The 19,775-nt window shown below is 47.0% G+C and overlaps 1 protein-coding gene across 6 annotated transcripts in view; it reads right to left on the reverse strand.

The window, feature by feature from the left end:
• The window catches only part of MATN2 (matrilin 2), a 170,598-nt gene extending 164,248 nt beyond the window's left edge, over window positions 1-6,350 (reverse strand). For all 6 annotated transcript variants that reach the window (XM_021089069.2, XM_085022004.1, XM_021089067.2 and 3 more), the window contains exon 1: window positions 6,127-6,350. The gene's annotated coding sequence lies outside the window, so the exon portion shown is untranslated. The remainder of the gene's footprint in view (window positions 1-6,126) is intronic.
• Between the last annotated feature and the right edge of the window lie 13,425 nt (window positions 6,351-19,775).

The following is a 19,775-nucleotide window of genomic DNA, read 5'->3' on the forward strand; positions in this document are numbered from 1 at the left end:
ATCCAGTGTCATCTAAGCTTTGCAATTGTGAAATTGTGCCCAGAAGAATACTGTTTTGGAGTTCCCGTCGTGGCACAGCAGAAACAAATCTGACTAGGAACCATGAGGTTACAGGTTCGATCCCCGGCCTTGTGCTCAGTGGGTTAAGGATCCGGTGTTGCCGTGAGCTGTGGTGTAGGTTGCAGACATGGCTCACATCTGACGTTGCTGCAACTGTGGTGTAGGCTGGCATCTGCAGCTCCAGTTTGACCCCTAGCCTGGAAACCTCCATATACCTCGGGTGTGGCCCTAAAAAGCAAAAAAAAAAAAAAAAAAAAAAAGAGTACTCTTTTGATCAATTGACTGTTACTGTTTTGATCAACTGACTTATACACAAAATGAGCACATTGACTGAGGACATTTAAAGCTAATGTGTCTTCCCCAAATAGTGCTTTGTTCAAAATATAGACAGCGCTAGCTATACTCTGAGAGACTTTGCAAGGATTCAGATATAGGGCAAATTCCTTTTTTCCAAGGAATCCTTTTCTGGGGAAAAACCCCTTATCTCATATTTTGGCATACATGGTCATTCCTACTATATCTCTTCTTGTTCCCATCCAATCAAGAACCGCATCTAGGGGAGTTCCTGTCATGGCTCAGTGGTTAACAAATCCGACTAGGAACCATGAGGTTTCGGGTTCGATCCCTGCCCTTGCTCAGTGGGTTAAGGATCCAGACTTGCCATGAGCTGTGGTGTAGGTCATAGACATGACTCGGATCCTGCGTTGCTGTGGCTTTGGCGTAGGCCAGTGGCTACAGCTCCAATGAGACCCCCAGCCTGGGAACCTCCATATGCCGCGGGTGCACCTTAGAAAAGACAAAAAGACCAATAAATAAATAAATAAATAAATAACCACATCCAGCCACGTGGTGTCTCTCACACCAAGGTCACAGCCCTAGACTGGCCCTTACCCACACTGAAGAGACTACAAAGGTCTTGAAAGACCCTGCTAATTGTACCCCACTATACTCCCTTCCTTCTTTAGTAAAAGAACCCCCACTTTTTAACTGGACACATAATGGGCTAGAATAAAGACCACTTCCTTCTTCCCAACCAGGTGATGACATGTGGGTCGGTGGGATGGAAGCTGACGTCGTGTGTACAACTTCTGAAAAGTTTCCTTACAGGAGGGGTGGGGGGATGACCACTTTGCATTTTCCTTCCCGCTGCCTGGAATGAGAACATCCCAGCTGGAGACCCAGCAATCGTTCTGAACCACTAGGCACCTTAAAAATGGAAGGCACGCTGCATGATGAAAGCAACAGGGCTCAGGAGTGTGGGTCCCTAACCCCACTCTCGCTTTGGATGCACTGCCTCCAGGCTTCTAGAACACAAAACAGAAATAAACTTCCTTCTTAAAGCCACTATCATTTCAGTTTTTTCTGTACCTTGAACATAATCTTCATGAACTGACGGTTTCTATGTCTCTCCTATTGAATCCAATTGGCATTGAGTTCAATCTTTCCAATACAATACTATGCTTATTGCACCCCTGCTCAAAAGCTTTCAGTGACTTCCACATACCAAGCCACAAAATCCAGATTCCTAAGCTTAGCATGCAAAGTCCTATAGCTCTGGCCGTGTGTGACAATGCTAACGTCAGCAACGCCCTCACCCACCCCAGCAACACACACACACACACACACACACACACACACACTAGGGTCATTAACCCCCTACTGCAGCCCTATAGCTCCATACAATGTCTCCTAATCATTGCTGGTTGGATTAGTTTATGACAATTGAGATATGAGTAGGTAGTCACTCCCTTTCAAAATGGAGTGGGAATGAAACAACCTTAACAACAGAACAGACACACTGTGGTAGAGTCACAGAATGGGATAGTACCCGACAACAGAAACCCAGGGTTGACGGAAGACTTGACCCATAGCCTTGAGTCCTGTGCTCTTGAGCTTCTCAACTTTAAGACAAGTGACAAAAAACTGACCTAACTGGGAAGGTGCCCAGATAAGCCTGAAACAGAAGTGAGATAAAAATCCTTTGATTTACCTCATTTTCTCTAATAACAACTTTTATTTGGCCAAATAACACCCCAAAGATGTCTACAGCGTAATCTGTGAGCGTTACCTTTGTGGCAAAAGGGACTTTGTGGACGTGATTAAGCTGAGGCTCTTAAGATGGAGAAATCAGTCTGCATCTCTCAAGGGAGAGAAGAAAGGGGGAGGGAGAAGAAGGGGAGAGAAGGGGGAAGGGAGGAGATGACTGGAAGTTGCTATGCTTCGAAGATGGGAGCAAACCAGGAGCCAAGAAACATGGCAGCTTTCAGAAGCCAGAAAAGGCAAGGGAACGGATCTTCCCCTAGAGCCTCCAAAAGGAACTCAGCCTTGCTAACACCTCAATTCTAGCCCAGTGAGACCTAGTGCAGGCTTCTGACCCTCAGAACTTAAGGCCAATACATTGTCTTGTTTTAGGCACTCGGTTTGTAATAATTTGTTACAGCAGCGATAAGAAACTAATACAAGCACCTAAAATCGCAATGGGGTGTTCCAGTGGGGAGGGAGACACATTCTGCAATGGTCAAGCTTCCTCTGACAATACTCTTAAAAGAACTTTTGAAAAATGTTAGCTAGTCCACCTGGTTAGCCACTGACTTTACATGCAGATATTTTGGTAAAAATCTAATTTTCAACCAGTGCACTCTGAGCATTACTACACACCACACAGTGGCGAATTAATTCACAATAACTATCTCATTTAACCCATGATATAGAGGGTATCGTGCCCATTTGATTCATGCTATAACTGAGGCTCAGATAGCAATCAGTGTGGGCAATAAATATTGAACACTCACTCTGAGCTCGGCATCATACTAAGCGCTGCATGTGTGTTAACTAATTTAATTCTCCCAACAATCCCATTTCCATTCACAGATGAGGAAACAGAGGCAGGGAGTCTAAGTAACTTTTCAAAATCCTTACAGGTGGTGAGTAACAGGGCTGAGACTAGAACCCAAGTCCTCTGGGTACCAAGATCAGGGTCGTACCCTCACCACCTCTCATCACTGTCAGCATCATCACCAATTACTGACAAGAGCCGAGGCTCCCAGGATAGAGCCCAGCCCTGCCTTTCTCTGAGTCCCCTTCAGGGTCCTGCCGGGTAAGGCAGTGGTAGCTGTCTGCCAAGCCATATGGCAGGGTTCAAAGATGACCTCACAGCTGGAGCTCCAAGTGGTAACTGGCCCCTTGGAAGGGCCTCCCTGGCACTGTTTACTAGCAACAGTGGTGACAGCCTCTACTCTCTCCTTGGCGCTTCAGCCCCCCTCCCCCGCCCCGTCCCCCTAAACCTCCTGACCTATTCCCACACGCACATCAAACAGGGGGACCCATCAAACAAGGGGACCCTGCCAAGCTTCCCTAAAGACAGGGAGTCCCAGGAAAGGGTCTCTCAAAGGCACATGCCGAAAACCAGAGGGTAGCGAGTCCCGCCCCAGGGACTCTGGCGCACTTGGCTGGTCTCAAGCTCAGCTGCTCACCCCTGAGCGCCAGTATGTCCCCTCTCGCCCACCTGCCTAGCTGCACACCCAACACCTCGTGTGCAGGCCAGGGTTTACCCTCTTGTCTTTCTCCACTCCTTCCTCCATCCCCACCCCACCTCACCCTTTCCTGTCCTAAGGTCCCAGCCAGAGCTGATTCTAGGAAAACAGAGGGATTTCTTCTAGACTCTTCAACAACTCTCTTATTCCTTCTCTATCTTTCAAGGAGCAACCATCTACATGCTTTCCTTTTCTTCCTTTCTTTGCTTTCTGTTTTTCGGCTGCACCCTCGGCATATGGAAGTTCCTGGGCCAGAAGTCAAACCCAAGCCACAGCAGCGACCCAAGGCACTGCAGTGATAACGATGGATCCGTAACCCACTGAGCCACAAGGGAATTTCTTCTCTATCCTTTTCTTTAAATCCTGGGCCTTGGAGTTCCTGTCGTGGTTCAGGGGAAACAAATCTGACTAGCATCCATGAGCACGTGGGTTCAATCCCTGGCCTTGCTCAGCGGGTAAAGGGTCCGGCATTGCCCTGAGCTGTGGTGTAGGCTGTAGATGTGGCTCAGATCACAAGTTGCTGTGGCTGTGGCACAGCTGGCAGCTACAGCTCCGATTTGATCCCTAGGCTGGGAACCTCCATATGCTGTGGGAGTGGCGCTAAAAAGCAAAAAAAAAAAAAAAAAAAAAAAAAAATCCCGGGGCCTCATTTCAACAACCTCTTGCTGAAGATGGCATTGCTGGTAAGAACTTGGGGCATGACCACCATCTAAGGGTCTCTCAGAGGTGGACTCTGCTATAGCAGTTCCAGCCAGTGAGCTCAGGCCTCAGTGCCTCCAGTGTCCTGGGGCCTGGACACCAGAGCAAGCAACCCTGGAGCCTGCTGTGTAGAAAAGAAAGGCCTGGCAACAAGGGAGGCTGACTGAATTCTATTGGCAGGAATAGAAGTTGGGGCAGACAGGGAAACAGAAGGTGAAGAGCCACAGACATCCACATTCTCAACACGGGAGTCTCGGGGATCAAGCTTCAGGCGCTGAGAGGAAACTTTCCAGACTCTAAACCCATCTTGGTTTTCAGAGGCTGTCCTGTTGGAAGCAGGCAGGGAGAGCTGTGCATGACACACTCCTGAATGGAAAACTCCAGCTAAATACACGTGCATTATCTGCACCCTCGCGTATCGTTGGAGAACCTGTCTTCCGAAATTGGAGGAAGTGACTGTTTCCAGAAATGCCCTGCTTTTCTGAAGAGACAGGGGATGGAAAGCACCCCCTAATCCTAGGACGCCTGGATTAAGCTCTTTTTCTTTTTCGTTTCTCTTTTTTCTTTCGTTCTTTCTTTTTAGCACCGAACCCTCAGCATATGGAAATTCCCAGGCTAGGGGTCGAATGGGAGCTCCAGCTGCCAGCCTACACCACAGCCACAGCAATGCAGGATCCGAGCCGCTTCTGTGACCTACACCACAGCTCAAGGCAACCCCGGATCCCCCACCCATTGATCGAGGCCAGGGATAGTACCGGCATCCTCATGGTTACTAGTGGGATTTGCTTCTGCTGTGCCACAACCGGAAATCCGTGGATTAAGGTCTTTATTCCTCAAAGCCCTGTAGGTATTATCCTCCCCATTAGACAGATGAAGAGAGTGAGGCATAGATCAGCTGGGTCACTCCATGGTTACTAACCCGAAAGCTTCACTCACAGCCACGGTCTGAACCTAAGCAGGCCAACCCCAAAGTCACTGCTCTTGCCCCTTGCAGCCTCCTGCCTGGCCGATTGCTGGAAGTCAATTAAACACACTTGGCACAGATGCAGCCCGGCTCCCTGATTTACGATGGTTTGAAACTTGATCATTTGGGTTTGTTCAGAGTGAGAGCATGCGTTCCCCAGGAGCTACCTTCCTGTGCGTCCAGTTCTGGACACCTTAACGGGAGAGGGTCCCCATTTTTCTGTCCTCTCTCTCAACTGTTCTTGGGGGTTCTAGCAACGACCACAAAATGCCCTCCCCTTTCTTTCATTTCTCCACAATGAAGGGAAGCTGGAGCTTTAGCTGCCAGGGAGAACCAAGAACGAAATGCAGATGACACGGGCGTTAAATACCAGCCGACCAAGGTGGGGGGGTGGGGAGGGGGAGAGGCGGAATCGATCCTCTCGCCAGTTGAATAGGAATCACACGACGGATCCCCGCTCAACAAGTCTCCCTTTCCCGGGTCGGTAGAGACCAGGTCTGGGCGTCCCCGGGGCGAGGCACAGCGCCCCCACGGGGCCCTGCGGGGTGGCTGCTGCGCGGTGCGCCTGGCGCAGGGAGCGCGCGGAAATCGCCTGGCCCGGAGGCCTGACTTATCCCAGCCTGGGGTCCCGCAGCGTCGCCTACCCTCTCGCGCTCTGCCCCGAGGGGTCGGGAGACCCGGGCCTGGGCGGAGGGGGCACTCGGAGGGAGGGACCCCGCGGAACCGCAGGAGCCAGGCGCTGGCCTGGGGGCAGACTCGGCATGCGTCGGTGCCCAAGCTCTGTCTGTCTGTCCATTAGTCGGTGGATCTGTCTACGCCTCGAGGCTGCGGGGGCCATGCAGGGCCCCGGGGGGAGCGCGCCCCGCTCACCTGCAGCTGCTGCAGCCCGCGCCTGGGAAGCGAGACTAGGGCGCAGCCGCCTGGGTCCTCCTCGCTGGTCTCCTCGCCGCTCCGAGAGCCACGGCTCTCCTCAGGGATCGCTCGTGGGAGCCGAGGAAGAAGCCCGAGCCGCTACCGCTGTCTCCTCCTTCGCCGCTTCCTCCAACTCCCATCCCAGAGAGCTTCCCTCGCTAGCTGGCTGCCTGGGCGGCTCTGGGCCAGCGCGGGCGGGCGGCGGGGGAGGCGGCGCCGCGGAGGGTGGGGAGCGGGCCGGCGGGAGGAGGGGTGTCCTCTTTGGGGATGGGGCAGGCGCGGAGAGGGAGCGGCCGCGAAGACGGCCCCACCCTGCAGGCAACCCCGGGAGCTGGGCACCTTGGCCGCGCGCCCTGCCTTCTGCCACCTCGCTCCGCGCAGTCGGTCCGCAAGTCCGGGCGGGGATCGGACTCCAGGGGTCTGGAACCGCAGGCTCAGATCCACAAGGAGCTTTGGGGCTCGGCGGGAGGGGAGGGGGGTGTGAGATGGGGAAGCGAGGAGAGCATCTCCTGGGGGAAGGAAGGCGTGACAGGCGTCCTATTTCCTGAACTTGGGGTCATGATCTGCAGGAGGCGACGATCGATGACGCTGAGAAGAAAAAAAGTGGTGAGAACTGGGATAATTAGCAACAAGTACCAGAAGCTGTCTTGGCAGTGCCCAGAGCACCAGTGTCAATTCATCTTAACGGAGCGTCCACTGGCCGCGGACCAGGCCCTGGGGTGGGAAGGGGAGTAAGGATGGAAAGGAAACAAGCTCCTACCCTGAAGGAGCAGAGAAAGTCTAATCCAGGCAAGACTTTTGAAATGTTGGATGAAGATGTTTGCATTTTAGTGAAGGGGCGGGGGGGGGGGGGGGGAACATGCCCTTAGAAGTCCCCAGGGACTTTGGAGGGATGCACCGGACAGGATTGGTCAGTGGCAGGGAAGGGGCTGGCGCTGCCCCCCTGTTCCTGTCCAGCTGGAAGTGGGGTCTGTACAACAGGCCAGAACATCTCCTAATAATTGCCCCAAAATTCTAACCTCAAACCATTAACCCAACCACTCAATTCAGGTTTTAACAAGCTATGGGGGAGAGGCAGCAGAACTGCGTTTCAAAATCTCTGGTGCCAGAGTCTGATCATTTAAAGTTCTCTTGGCTGCCTTTACCCTGAACCATCACTCCTATTTGATGACAAGGTTGGTTTCTGGAGAATAAATAAAAACCATGTACAAAATCAATTCTTCAGGAAAGCTCCAGGTGAGGAATTAAAATTACAGTCATGGAGTTCCTGTTGTGGCGCAGCAGAAACAAATCTAACTAGGAACCATGAGGTTTCGGGTTTGATCCCTGGCCGCGCTCAGTGGGTTAAGAATCCAGTGTTGCCATGAGCTGTGGTGTAGGTCGCAGATGCGGCTCAGATCCTGCGTTGCTGTGCCTTTGGTGTAGGCCGGCAGCTGTAGCTCTGATTTGACCTTTAGCCTGGGAACCTCCGTATGACGCGGGTGCGGGCCTAAAAAGCAAAAAAAAAAAGAAAGAAAAAAAGAAAAAATTCCAGCCATAAGGCAAGGGGTTAAGCCACTGGGCAGCTCAGTGGTATGTATCATGATGCCAAAAAAGAATCTTGGATTCATGTTCCCTTAGCCTGCACCTTAGGCCCACTGGGCACTCTTGGCTGCCTGCCTTGATTAGAAATAGTTTCTTTGTATGTCTTTGGGAGGAGGTAGGTGGAGGTCAGAAAGCAGAGGAAAGTCTTCCGGAAATGTTTGGTCTCTGCAGTTCTAGATCCCACAAATGAAAATTCTTCCTGAGTCTGGGCCAGTGAAAAAATCCCCCAGGAGCTAGGGAAGTTGAGTTACACTTTACGGAAACTTACAGTTTAAATGTGTTGCCTTCGTCCAAGACACCAGGATGATCCAGTCATTTACCAGGAAAACAACCGCAATTCCAAAATCCTTCCAAATGTTAAGGAACTGTCATTTAGAAACAGATTTCAGTGGGTCTGGTGTACGCCAGGGCAGATGGGTATTTTCCCCCAGGGAGGTCTATCAGAATTCTTCAGAAGAGGGAGTCTCCATAGGAAGCATCCCTGGAGCCAAGTGGAATAGGTCAATGAGTTGTTCTACCTTGTGGAATGATCTTCAGGTCTGCCGGGGGGGGGGGGGGGGAAGCAAAAGTGTGTTCGAGATCCCAAAACATGAAGTCAGAAAAAAACCATGTCTTAATTTCCCAGTTACCTTTGAGGTGAATGCAAGTTAACACTCATACAGGCAGCTGGGGAAAGCCCAAATGTGCCTTGTTAACCACAGGGATTGCTATGGGCTCAGTGCAGGGACCTTTATTCACAAGTAGGGGGTTCCGATGATGTCCAGTTCTCATGCAGGCTCTCATGCAAGCAGACAAGAACAAGGGTGTATAGTGTCTCAGAATTCAAGAGTTAATTAGATGGATAACTGTTTAAACTACTTAGAGATCTGTAGCTATACTGGGTTCAACTCACTTCTCTGTCTCCACAGGGGTCTCTTGTGGAGCAAGAATTTGCATTGCTGGGGCTGTGGTGTAGGCCAGCAGCTGTAGCTCCCATTCGACCCCTAGCCTGGGAACTTCCATATGCCTCAGGTGCAGCCCTAAAAAGAAAAAAAAAAAAAATTTAATTAAACAAAAAAGAATTTGAGGGGGATGGACAGTCATTTGATCCAGGCCTCTGGCACGTTCAGGAAAAGGCTCAAATATAGATTTTAGCCATAAGCATTCATTTGATCCTTGCAAACATTAAAACTTTTTCTTTTGTTTTGTTTTGCATTAAAACTCATCCTAGAGGGCAGATTGAAATGAGACTCTATCAGACCAAAGGGGACCAGAATATAAGGAAACCAAAGACCAGACAGATTGGGTCACAGAATTCATAGCCTAAAATATTTTTTTTTTCTTTTTATGGCTGCACCCATGGCATATGAAGTTCCTGGGCTACAGACTGAATCTGAGCCACAGCTGCAACCCACAACCCAGCTGCAGCAATGCCAGATCCTTTAACTCATTGTGCCAGGCCAGGGATCAAACCCATGTCTTTGCAGTGACCCGAACCACTGCAGTTGGATTCTTACCCCACTGTGCCACAGCAGGAACTCTAAAATAAATCTTGTATAAATTTTTTTTCTTGAAAATAGAAACATCACTTTTATCGTCAAGATAGGGCCACAATGGTCAGCGCCACAGGACACAAATGAGGAGGATTCTCAAATTGCAGTGTCACTTCACTGGCACTGTTTCTCTAGGTGACTGATGCTGTTTGACTCCCAGGTAAACTGTTGGAGTTCGTCCCTCTCCCACTCAGGTGGAAGGGCAGGTTGTCTCACCGGGAAGAGAAGCCTGACTCTTTGAGCCACCTCTGACCCTTTGGGTCAGTGCTCGAGATAAGGCAGAGAGGGGAGCATTGTAACTAGTGGCTGGGTGTCCACTCCAGCCTTGGGTAAGGCACCTCTTGCCTGGGGCAGTGCTTCCTTCCAGATGCACCATTAACATGCACAGCTGGTTCTAAGTCCAGAGTCTCCCCTAGAGAACAGGCTGGCTGATGGCACCATCATCCTAAGTGAAATGATTTCTAAATAAACGTATCATCACACCTTGGAAAGACAGGATGAAAGTGATCAGGAAGCATTCCCACTGTGGCTCAGCAAGCTAAAAACCCAGATGGTATCCATGAAGACGCAGGTTTGATCCCTGGCCTCACTCAGTGGGTTAAGGATCCATCGTTGCCATGAGCTGTAGTATAGGTCACAGATGCAGCTCGGATTCAACCCCTGGCCGCCTGGAAACTTCCATATGCCATGGGTGCAGCCCTAAAAAAAAGTTATAAATAAATAAATAAATAATAATCATGGGCAAGACTGAGTGGAAATCTGACTAGTATTCTTGAATATTGACAAAGCTGAAACATTGTTCATTTCCCTGGAGACTAGTTTCCACTTTTGAAGTGGAGGATGGACTTGCTACATGTGGAAGCATCACTCAGCAATCCAGATTGCTACTTCTTTCCTCCCTAAGCCCAGGAATGGGCACAACGTAGTCTGCTATTAGAAGCCAACAGCCTCATCCCCTTGACACTCAGCTAACTGGCTTCTCACCGTGCCAGTACCAAGTCTCTGCATCCATTGCCTGGTGTTAAATCAGATCGCCAAGATCCTTGGGCAATGAGTATGTGTATCCGTTCTGTAAAATCCTCCAGCATGCTGGCAGAGCTCAATAAATGGCAACTCAAGAATAGCAAAAATATCAGAAGTCAAGACTTTTCCATGTTCTCTCTTGCTGAAGAAAATAACTAGACATAGTTATTACTGGGGTCCAACAGAAGGGGAAAGCCTACAGATGGCCCAATGGAAACTAAGGCAATGAACTCCTGAGAGCCACAATAAATCAGAAGATGCAGAAAAATAAGATGTAATGCAATGACGTGAACAATTTTTTGCTGATAGAGCACTCTCTGAAAAGGAGCAATGGAAATGTCTGGACTCATTTAAAACAAGAATTGACAAAGCAATTCCCAAGTATGGAAAGGGCCAGAACATTACTGGCTATATGTACACTCCCTGTGAACAAAGAGATGTTGAAAAGAAGATACATTAACCTAAGCGTGAGAGAGCTGACAGTTTCTATTAGTTAGAGCAAAGTTCTAAGACAGCTCAGCATCCTGGCCCGGTTTAATGAGAGGGCACAGACTAGCCCCGCTTCACCGTTTAGCTGCAGCCTCTCCAGGGAACGGACAACATGTCAGAACAATTTTTGAAAATCCATCAATATAATACACCACACCAACAGAATAAAAGACCAAAACCACACAATCTCCTCAATCAAGGCAGAAAAATCATTTAACAAAATTCAACCCTCCTTCATGATCGAAACACTCCACAAACCAGAAGCATAAGGGGGCTTCCTCAATCTAATAAAGGGCATCTGTTAAAAAAAAAAAACAAAAAAAAAAAAACAAAGAACAAACCCACAGCTAACATCTAACCCAGTGGTCAAAGACTGAAAGCGTTTCCTCTAGGCTCAGGAATAAGACAAGGATGAGCTCTCTCAGCACTTCTATTCAACACTGTTCTAGAAGATCTAGCCAAGACAAGAAAATGAAATAACAGGCATCTAGATTGGAATGAAAGAATTAAGGCTATCTCTATTTGCAAAAGACATGACCTGGTGGGTATACATCCTAAGGAATCTACTAAAAAATGATTTGAACTAAAAAACTAGTTCAGCAAGGATGCAGGATACAAAGTGAAGAGGCAAAAATCAATTGTATTTCTCTAAAATCTGAAAATGAAATTAAGAAAACCATTCCATTGCATTGAGCATCAAAAAAATTAAGTCACTTAGAAAAGGATTTCACAAAAGCACAAAATTCTGAAACCAATAAAATGGTGGAAGAAAGAAAAGATCTAAATAAATGGGAGGGAGTTCCCGTCGTGGCGCAGTGGTTAACGAATCCGACTAGGAACCATGAGGTTGCGGGTTCGGTCCCTGCCCTTGCTCAGTGGGTTAACGATCCGGCGTTGCCGTGAGCTGTGGTGTAGGTTGCAGACGCGGCTCGGATCCCACGTTGCTGTGGCTCTGGCGTAGGCCGGTGGCTACAGTTCCGACTCGACCCCTAGCCTGGGAACCTCCATATGCCACGGAAGCGGCCCAAAGAAATAGCAAAAAAGACAAAAATAAATAAATAAATAAATAAATAAATAGGAGGACATTCCATATTCATAGACTGAAAGACTTGGTATTGTTAAAATGACAACACTCTCCTAACTGACTACAGAATCAACGCAATCCCTATCAAAATCCCAACTGGCTTCTTCACAGAAATTAACAAGCTAGGAGTTCCCATCGTGGCTCAGTGGTTAACGAATCTGACTAGGAACCATGAGATTGCAGGTTCAATCCCTGGCCTTGCTCAGTGGGTTAAGGATCCGGCTTTGCCGTGAGCTGTGGTGTAGGTCGCAGACGCGGTTGGGATCTGGCGTTGCTGTGGCTCTGGCTTAGGCCGGTTGCTACAGCTCCAATTCGACCCCTAGCCTGGGAACCTCCATATGCCGTGGGAGCGGCCCTAGAAAAGGCAAAAAGACAAAAAAAAAGAAACGAAATTAACAAGCTGATGCTAAAGTTCATATGGAGGTTCAAGGGACCCAGAATAGCCAAAACAATTAAGAAAAAGAACATTTGGAGGACCCACATTTCAAAACTTAATACAAAGCTGCAATAAAACAATGCAGTGCTTGCACAAAGGTAGACATAAAATTTAATGGACTAAAATTGAGAGTTCAAAAATAAGCCTTCACATGGAGTTCCCATTGTGGCTCAGCGGGTTAAGAATCCGACTAGTATCCATGAGGATGTGGGTTTGAACCCTGGCCTCGCTCACTGGGTTAAGGATCTGGCGTTGCTATGAGCCGTGGTGTAGGTTGCAGACATGGCTTAGATCTGGCATTGCTGTGGCTGTGGCGAAAGCTGGCATCTGCAGCTCTGATTGGACCCTTAGCCTGGGAACTTCCATATGCTGCAAGTGCAGCCCTAAAAAGGCGGGGGCTGGGGGGGAAGGCTTCACATTTACAGTTAATTGATTTTCGACAAAGATGTCTAGACCATTCAGTGGAGGAAAGAATTTCAGTTGGTGCTGGGACAACTGGAAAGCCACAGAGAAAAGAAATAAGTTGGACTCTTACCTAATACCACATACAAAAATTAATTCAAAAGGGAACAAAGATGTAAATGTAAGAGCCACAGTTATTAACCTCTTAGAAGAAAACATGGAAGTTAATTTTCATGACCTTCTATTAAGCAATGATTTCTTGGATATGACTATCAAAGCACGAATGACAAAGGAAAAATAAATAACAGGAGTTCATCAGAATTAAAAACTTTTGTGCTTCAATGAACCATCAAGATAAGACAACTTGGAGTCCCCGTCGTGGCGCAGTGGAGACGAATCTGACTCGGAACCATGAGGTTGTGGGTTCGATCCCTGGCCTCACTCAGTGGGTTAAGGATCCTGAATTGCCGTGAGCTATGGTGTAGGTTGCAGATGCAGCTAGGATCCCACGTTGCTGTGGCTATGGCGTAGGCCGGCAGCTGTAGCTCCAATTCAACCCCTAACCTGGGAACCTCCATGTGCCAAGGGTGTGGCCCTAAAAAAAAAAAAAAAAAAAGATAACTTCACAGAATGGGGGGAATTTTTTGCACATAATGGACTGATAAGAAACTTGTATCTAGAATATATCAAGGACACTAACAGTTCAAAAATTTAAAAATTAATAAAGGGACAAAGTTTCTGAATAGACATTTCTCTGAAGAAGATAGTCGAATGGTCAATGAACAAGTGAAAAGATGCTCAATGTCATTTGCCATCAGAGAAATGCAAATCAAAACCATATCACCTTTCACACATTGCACTAGGATGGCTATAATAAAAATCATGGGCAAAAACAAGTATTAGCAAGGATATGGAAAAACTGGAACTCTTCTATGTTGATGGTGAGAATGTAAAGTGGTGCAGCTACTGTGGGAAACAGTTTGGCAGCTTCTCAAAAAGTTAAGCATACAGGTCTCATATGACCCAGCAATTCCACTCCTAGGTATGTACCAAGAGAAATGAAAACATAACGTCCACCCGAAAACATAACTTCATAGCAGCATTGTTTTTAATAGCCAAAAAGTGCAAAACAACTCACGTGTGCACTAACCAATGAGTGGATAAGTAAAATGGAATATTATTTGGCAATAAAAAGGAATGGCATGCTGATATATGGTACAAAAATGGACACATCTAGGAGTTCGCATTGTGGCTCAGCGGAAACAAATCCAACTAGGAAACATGAGGTTGCGGGTTTGACTCCTGGCCTTGCCCATTGGGTTGGGGATCTGGCGCTGCTGTGAGCTGTGGTGTGGATCACAAACAGGGCTCGGATCTGGCATTGCTGTGGCTCTGGTGTGGGTCGGCAGTAACAGCTTCAATTGGATCCCTAGCCTGGGAACCTCCATATGCTGAGAGTGTGGTCCTCAAAAGACCAAAAAAAAAAAAAAAAAAAAAAAAAAAAAGGACACATCTAGAAAATAGCATTGCTAAGTGAGAGTTGATCACCAAAAACCACATGCTGTGTGACTCTATGTCCAGAAGAGGGAAATCCATCAAGACAGAAAGCAAATTAATGGCTGCCTCCATCTGGGAAGGTTGGGGGAGAAGGAGGCGTGATTATTCATGGATGCAGAGTTTCTTTGGGGTTAATGGAAATGTTCTAAAATTGGTCATGGTGATGGTTCCACAACTGCAAATAATATTAAGAACCGTGAAATCACACACTTTAAATTGGTGAATTCTAGAGTTCCCACTGAGGCAAAGTGGGTTAAGGATCCGGCATTGCTGCAGCTGTGGCATAGGTTGCAACTACGGCTCCGGATCAATCCCTGACTGGGGAACTTCCTTATGTCATGTGTGTGGCCAAAAAAATGAAAATAAATAAATAGGTTAATACCATGGCATGTGACTTACACCTTAATACAGTTGTGGTTTATGAAAAGAGAACAGGTTTTAATTCTGCGTCCTCCCGCAAACATGTTTTAGTCTCGTTTTGAACTGCACGGCTCCTCTTCCTCGTTTGCACCTCTCTTGGAAGGCTCTCCTTCCTGGAACCAGGTCATTCACACGGGCGCGGGACTGGCTTCTTGCCCTGCTCCCCTGCTTCCATTCCTGCGCCGTCACACACCCTTTCTGGAGTGTGCACCCCTCCTCTCACTGCCGCTTCCATTGCAGGAGTTGCCACTGGTGAGGACCCAGACGAGAGTCTGTGATCTCCGCCACCGGGAAATGCACCAGGCTTTGCCGCAGGAGTCTTGTGATATGCTTGTAGAGGTTGAAAGACAAAACATGCCTTACCACACATTGTCTTTCAGGGCTTTTATTTACAGCTGAAGAGCCCTGAAAGTGGGAGAATACATCTCCTGTACTTCAGTGGCACGCTGGCTCTTCGGAATTCTCCCCCGCGTCAAATCCCCAGGGTCACAGAGCATCTCAGTTTGGTCACTGTTTTGACAATACAGGGGTCTACCAGGAAAGGGAAGAGGCGGTTCGGGGAGGTGGGGGGGGGGTATGTCTAGTGATTGAATGTTTCCTTTGGAGCCCTACTGAATTAGGCTCACAGAAAAGGAGCTTGATCTCAAGAATCCTAAAAGCTAAGAACGCTGTTGCAAATTGATTGCAAATTGGAAGTGGAACATCACCCAGCCCCTTGTCTTAGCTGCCCTTTCAACTTTCTTCACAGATCAAGCCTACTATTACCGTGTTTTGGGGTTTTGCCCATCACCTTTACAACTTCTGCAAGTTCTCCCACCCCACCCCACCCACCCCCAGCAAACACGCTGGAAGGGTCTTCCCTTGGTAGCTTCCCTTTGTTTCCCTGCACGGTCTAGAACAATGAGACTTTTTTTCAGTGGGCTCTTCTAGAAGTGGTTTATGTAGAGCTGGCCACTGCTGAGTTGCTGTTAAGGATTTGTCACAGTTACCATGGATGGGATTACAGGTGGTTTTAATTCCTCTTGTATACTTATTCTTATTCTAGTAACTATTTTTCAGTTGCTTCTACTTGCCAGACAAGCGCCAGGCACTGAGCACAGAACACCAAGGAACAGATACAGCCTCTGAGTTTCTTATCTACCAGGAAACTATAGATGAGAAAAGCGACGGAACATAAAATGAATGTCTCCCAGATTCAGAGGCCATAGTAGGCTTCCAGGAAGAAGTGACTTTCAGAGTTCCCATTGTAATTCAGCTGGTTAAGATCCCAACTAGTCTCCATGAGGATGTGGGTTTGATCCCTGGCCTCACTCAGTGGGTTAAGGATCCAGCGTTGCCGTGAGCTTCTGTGTAGGTCACCAGTGCGGCTCAGATCCTGAGTTGCTGTGGCTGTGGTATAGGCTGGCAGCCACAGTTCCCTAACCTGGGAACTTCCATATGCCGCAGGGGCGGTCCTAAAAAAGCAGTAAAAATAAAGAAGTGACTTTTGAGGTGGTGAGACTCAAAGGATGGAGTCACTGGCTTTATTTTCTATTTTTTCTTGCAATACATTACTTAAAAAAATTTTTAATATGTATATATATAATTATATATATATTTATTCAATCCACTGAGCAAGGCCAGGTTTCGAACCCACATCTTCATGGAGACCAGTCAGGATCTTAACCAGCTTATTTCCCAATAGATAATAGATTATAGATATATCATAGATGTATATAATAGATACATCATAGAAATATAATTATCTATAGATAATTTGATAAGAGATAAGAATTTGCTACTCTCAAGTGTTTATAATGTTTCCTGATGCCTGAGCCATACCTGGATTCACTTCCAAAGAATTTAAGGAAGCTGGCTCTCAGGGACCCCGATTTTGTGCATTAACCTCACAAGGCAGAGGAAAGCCTAGAGCCCCACGGGGGAGGACTGCTCTCTCCCACCTCGGTTTGACAGGTGTGAAATAGACACCACGGTGAGACAGCTTTGTGGGACAGAGGAAGGGAAGGGGTTGGGTCTCAAGGGCTCGATTATTCCGCCAGGATAATGCAAACACATCCCATCCCTGTCCTCCTCACCTATGATGCTTGACACCTCACTGTACATATTCTTCTTCATGATAAATCCATGCAGCTTCCAATGGCACTGCTTCCTCAAAAGAAAACTGCTCATGTAGAACAATTAGCCACCCTAAAAGGCCCACTTCAGGTACTCTTTCTAACTACCTAAATAAATTCTTTTTAACTCAATGAATTTTATATTTATAGGTGTACAATGATCATCACAACCAAATTTTATGGCATTTCCATCCCAAAGCCCCAGCCCATCCCCCCCCAACCTGTCTCCTTTGGAAACCATGTTTTTCAAAGTCTGTGAGCCAGTATCTGTTCTGCAAAGAAGTTCAATGTGTCCCTTTTTTAGATTCCACATGTCAGTGAAAGCATATGATGTTGGTGTCTCACTGTCTAACTTGACTTAGCATAATTTCTAGGTCCATCCATGTTGCTGAAAATGCCGGTATTTCACTCCTTTTAATGGCTGAGTAATATTCCATTTGTATATATGTACATCTTCTCGATCCACTCCTCTGTCGATGGACATTTAGGTTGTTTCCATGTCTTGGCTACTGTAAATAGTGCTGCAATGAACACTGGAGTACATGTGTCTTTGTGAGTCATGGTTTTCTCTGGATAGATGCCCAGGAGTGGGATTGCTGGATCAAATGGTAGTTCTATTTTTAGTTTTCTGAGGAATCTCCATACTGTTTTCCACAGTGGTTGCAACAATTTACACTCCCCCCAACAGGCTTCCTTTTTCTCCACACCCTCTCCAGCACTTATTGTTTGTAGACTTTTTGATGGCCATTCTGGCTGGTGTAAGGTGGTACCTCAGAGTGGTTTTGATTTGCATTTCTCTAATAATGAGTGATATTGAACATTTGTTCATGTGTTTTTTGGCCATCTGTATGTCTTTGGAGAATTGTCTGTTTAGATCTTCTACCCATTTTTTGATGGGGTTGTGTTTTTTGGTATTGAGCTGCAAGGAGGTGTTTATAAGTTTTGGAGATTAATCCCATGTCAATCACCTCATTTGCAAATATCTTCTGCCATTCTGTGGGCTGCCTTTTGGCTTTTGTTTTCTTTTTAGGGCCGCACCCACAGCATCTGGAGATTCCCAGGTTGAATCGGAGCTATGCTGCCAGCCAACACTACAGCCACAGCAACGCCAGATCCACGCCACGTCTGCGACCTACACCATAGCTCATGGCAATGCAGGATCCTTAACCCACTGATGGAGGCCAGGGATCAAACCCAAAATGTCATGGTTTCTAGTCAGATTCATTTCTGCTGCACCACCACGGGAATTCACCTTTTTGCTTTAAGGTTTCCTTTGCTGTGCAGAAACTTTTAAGTCTAATTAGGTCCCATTTGTTTATTTTTGCTAAATTCTTTATACTAAAAATTAAAAGCTGATATTTGTAAGACATGCTTCAGTCTTATTAAATAGAAGATTAACAGCTTGAGTACCACAAACTTCAAGTTTAAAAGTCCACCCCAAGTATACCAGCTTTGCAAGACTTGCTTTCCTTCTTGGGATGTACTTATTTCAATTAGGAGAAATCAACCTTGTTAGTAAGAACTGAGAGGTTAGGTATTCTAGAAAATTCTAGATGTCTGAAAGATATGCAATACCCACTCAGATGGACTCAATGGGCGTCTAAATCCTGGCTCTGCCACTCACTGTGGAAACTTGGGACCAGTTATTTTCCTCAAAAGCCTGTTTCCTCACCTGCAAAATGGACATGAAGAATTAATGTGTGTAGGAGTTCCCACTGTGGCTCAGCAGAAATGAATCCAACTAGTATCCATGAGGATGGAGGTTCGATCCCTGGCCTCACTCAGTGAGTTGGGGATCCGGCATTGCGGTTAGCTGGGGTGTAGGTCTAAGACATGGTTCAGATCCCACAGCAATGTGGCCAGCAGATGCAGCTCCAATTTGACTCCTCAACCCCCAGCCTGGGATATTCCATGACACAGGTGTGGCCCTAAAAAGCAAAAAAAAAGAATGTGTGTAAAGTGCTTATTAGCAGCATGGCTGGACATGGAAAGGCTCAGTGAATAGTAAATGTCATTCTGCAGATAAAATGGTAGAAGCCACAGGTCTGAGGACTCAGTAGATATGGGGAGAGAGAAGGAGAGGCAAAGACCTAGGTTCTCAAGCTGGGCTGACTGGAATGACAGGGAAGCCACTCGCAGACACTGGGGTCCACAGCAGCAGCTGTGGGAGAAAAAGGAACACTGTTCCATCTTGGGCACAATGAATGTGAAGTGTCAACAGGTCATCAAGCTAGAGCAGACTGGGAATACTCATAAAAGCAGGGTTAGAGCTGCCATTATTATTTATTGAAGGAGACTGTATCAAGGTAGATTTAATTTAAAAGACTGAAAGTTAAAAGAACTCAAGAAAGATCTTCTGAAAGTAAAACAGTGAAATAGAATAATCGAAAGTACATTCGTTTAGGAGCTCCCACAGTGGCCAATAGGATCGGCATCTTGGGAGCACTGGGATGTGGGTTTGACCCTGGGCCAGGCACAGTGGGTTAAGGATCCAGCATTGCCACCACTGTGCCTTAGGTTGACATGGTAGCTCACATCTGATCCCTGGCCTGGGAACCCCATATGCCGAGGTGTGGCTAAAAATTTTTTAAAATGTAAAAATTTTTAAAAGTACATTTGTTTAGGAGTTTCTGCTGTGGCGCAGTGGGTTAAGAATCTACTGCAAAAATAAAGAGAAAAGAAAAAAGACAAACAAAAAAAGGAATCTGACTGCAGTGGCAGAGGCATGGGTTCAATCTCCAGCACAGTGGGTTAAATGATCTGGCATTGGTGTAGGTCACTGCTGCAGCTCAGATTCCATCCCTGGGCCAGAAGATCCATATGCCATAGCCACAGCCATTAAAAAAAAAAAAAAAAAAAGTACATTTGTTTAGCCAAAATGAGTACTGGGGGAAAAGTGACAACACACAAAGGCCACCACAATGGGTTGGAGGAGTGTCTCCATCACAGAAGACCGAAGTGTCTTT

The sequence above is a fragment of the Sus scrofa genome, chromosome 4 (genome assembly GCF_054392235.1).
Source record: "Sus scrofa isolate SSC_HxYL_T2T_F1_AM1 chromosome 4, Sscrofa_HxYL_maternal_Yorkshire_Landrace_v2.0, whole genome shotgun sequence".
NCBI lineage: Eukaryota > Metazoa > Chordata > Mammalia > Artiodactyla > Suidae > Sus > Sus scrofa.